We start from the raw sequence: 3362 nt of genomic DNA, 5'->3' as shown, positions 1-3362 counted from the left end.
AAAGTTAGGCAGATAAACAGAGAGGTAGAAAAGACCTGAAAAGAGGACGAGAATAAGAGAGAGAGCGGTAGAGTGCGCAAGCGAGAGCGAGAGAGCGATCGGGAGAGAGCGCGAGAGGGGAGAGAGAGGAGCGAGCGAGAAAAAAGACAGATAGATAAAGAGAGGGGGAGTGAGAGAACGAGAGAGAGCGCAGAGAGATAGAGAGAGATAGTGAGTGTGGGAGGGAGAGAGGGAGAGAGTTATAAATAGACAGATAGATAAAGATAGAGGAGAGCGAAGGGGGAGAGCAAGAGAAGAGAGAGAGAGAGGAGGAGAGAGAGAGAGCAGATGAGAGGAGAGAGAGAGGAGGAGATGCGAGCGATAGAAAGTAGACGAGAGAAGAGGATAGGGAGAGAGAGCAAGAGAGAGAGAGCGAGAGATGCGAGAAGACAGAGAGAGAGAGAGAGAGAGAGAGAGAGATGAGAGAGAGAGAAGATAGAGAGAGAGAGAGAGAGAGAGGACAGAGAGAGAGAGAGAGAGAGAGAGAGAGGAGAGAGAGAGTGAGAGAGAGAGAGAGACAGGGGGAGAGAAATGTTTACCGGAAATGTTTACTGGAACCATGACAAACTGCAATTACAAGAATACTAACTTACAACTCTATATGACTTTCAGGTAGAGGAAGTCATGATTGTATTGCGATGAGATATTGATGCTGGAAGAGATTGGCCAAGTACATGAATTTCAGGTGAGAATTTTTGTAATCATACCGAAAAAATCGAGGAAAAATCAAAATCTTGCACGCTGGCAGTTAAATGACACGACGAATAAAGCAGTAACTAGAGCACTCGGAGAGCACAGACCTCCGCCAAGGCAGGCTGAATTCTCTCAATGTGAAATTTTTTTATCAATTAATTATTAAGTGGAAAAATGTAATTAATTAATTGATGAATTAAATATTTAATTGGCGATCCGGATTTAGTGCGAGCGTGCAGGTTTAGGGGGGGGGACTGTGCGTTGCCCTTAGCCTGTGGTTGCGTGTTGTAAGTCTACAGCCAGCGCACCTGAGCGGAAGTGAAACTGAAACTGCATGGTAACACACAAACCAACACTCAAAGACACGCCGGTTGAAACATAACATCGCCAGCCCCTGGCGGGAGTGTAAAAAACGATTCGTTAGTTTTTTATATACTTGTTCGTAGTCACGACGATAACATCTTCCATTCGCCACAAGCGTGATAACAGAGAAACCATTAATAATAATTGCCTACTGCAAGTAAGAACAAAAAACAGAATGTCAACGCAAACGTTGATTCATTGTTGCACGCTTTACATCGCATTTATTAATAGCGCACATTCTGTTGTTTGGTATATTTCGTATATGGTGTTTGTTCTATTTTACTAAATTTACCCGAGCTGCCAATGCGTTTTGCACAGCTGTGAGTATTGTGCCGTTTTCGGTGGTTACGTTTTACTTTAAACGCACTACTTAAATGCACGAAGCGTTACTTTTAAAATGTCTGTCATTTTCCACCAGAATCGATAGGATCGACCCCCAATGTTGCGTTGGTCTGGGCAAAATGTTACAAATGTGCAGCGAATGTTGTGTTTGATTAATTAGATTATTCGCATTTCTTGTGATTTGTTAGTTTGGATTGTTGCCAGGTCACGCGACGCACTGCTATTGACTAATATAACTGATTTGCGTATATATATTAAATATATATAATATATATTATATATATTATAGTTATTTATATATATATATATGGCGAATATTATAGTGTATTTTTTTCTATACATATGAATAATATACATAATACTAACGCTCACCGCGTGCCATTTTGTGACATAGTCGCGAGGTAAAGTAAAAATTATGTGGAAATAAATGGCATGGAAACAAACGAGCATCGGCCATCTTTCCTTGCCGCAGCTTCTCAATACGTTATAGATCTGTAGCTACATCGTCATCGCATCCTCCGCATTTTTGTCGTCTACATTATAGATTCTGTTAGCTACATCGTCATGCCATCCTCCGCATCCCTGTCTCTACCTTATAGATCTGTAGCTACATCGTCATGTCATCCTCCGCATCCCTGTCTCGACCTTATAGATCTGTAGCTACATCTTCATTCTATCCGCATCCCTGTCTCTACTTTATAGATCTGTAGCTACATCGTCATGCCATCCTCCGCATCCCTGTCTCTACCTTATAGATCTGTAGCTACATCGTCATGCCATCCTCCGCATCCCTGTCTCTACTTTATAGATCTGTAGCTACATCTTTATTCTATCCGCATCCCTGTCTCGACCTTATAGATCTGTAGCTATATCGTAATTGCTCCTACGCATCCCTGTATCTACCTTATAGATTTGTAGCTACATCGTCATTGCCATCCTCCGCATCATGTCTCTACTTTCAAGATCTGTAGCTACATCGTCATGTCATCCTCCGCCATCCCGTCTCGACCTTATAGATCTGTAGCTACATCGTCATGCCATCCTCCGCATCACTGTCTCTACTTTAAGAATCTGTAGCTACATCTTCATTCTATCCGCCATTCTGTCTCTTACTTTATTAGATCTGTAGCTACATCGTCATTGCCATCCTCCGCATCACTGTCTCTACTTTATAGATCTGTAGCTACATCGTCATGTCATCCTCCGCATCCCTGTCTCGACCTTATAGATCTGTAGCTACATCGTAATGCCATCCTACGCATCCCTGTCTCTACCTTATAGATCTGTAGCTACATTCTTCATTCTATGCGCATCCCTGAGTGTCTCTACCTTATAAGATATGTAGCTACATCTTTATTCTATCGCGCATCCCTGTCTCTACCTTATAGATCTGTAGCTATATCTTTATTCTATCCGCATCCTTGTCTCTACCTTATAGATCTGTAGCTACATCTTTATTCTATCCGCATCCCTGTCTCTACCTTATAGATCTGTAGCTACATCGTCATGCCATCCTCCGCATCACTGTCTCTACTTTATAGATCTGTAGCTACATCTTCATTCTATCCGCCATCCCTGTCTCTACTTTATAGATCTGTTAGCTACATCGTGCATGCCATCCTCGCATCATCCCTGTCTCTACCTTATAGATCTGTAGCTATATCTTCATTCTATCCGCATTCTCTGTCTCTACATTATGATCTGTAGCTCATCTTCTTCTATCGCGCTTCCCTGTCTACATTATAGTCTGTAGCTACATCTTCATTCTATCGATCTGTCTCTCATTATAGATCTGTAGCTACATCTTCATTCTATCCGCACCCCCATGTCTCTACATATAGATCTGTAGCTACATCTTTCATTTCTATCCGCTCTCTGTTCTCATACATTATAGATCTGTAGCTAACATCGGTCATGCCATCCGC

The sequence above is a fragment of the Priapulus caudatus genome, unplaced genomic scaffold (assembly GCF_000485595.1).
Source record: "Priapulus caudatus unplaced genomic scaffold, Priapulus_caudatus-5.0.1 Scaffold1889, whole genome shotgun sequence".
NCBI lineage: Eukaryota > Metazoa > Priapulida > Priapulimorpha > Priapulimorphida > Priapulidae > Priapulus > Priapulus caudatus.
The sequence above is the reverse complement of the archived record's forward strand: the minus strand, read 5'-3'. Positions refer to the sequence as shown.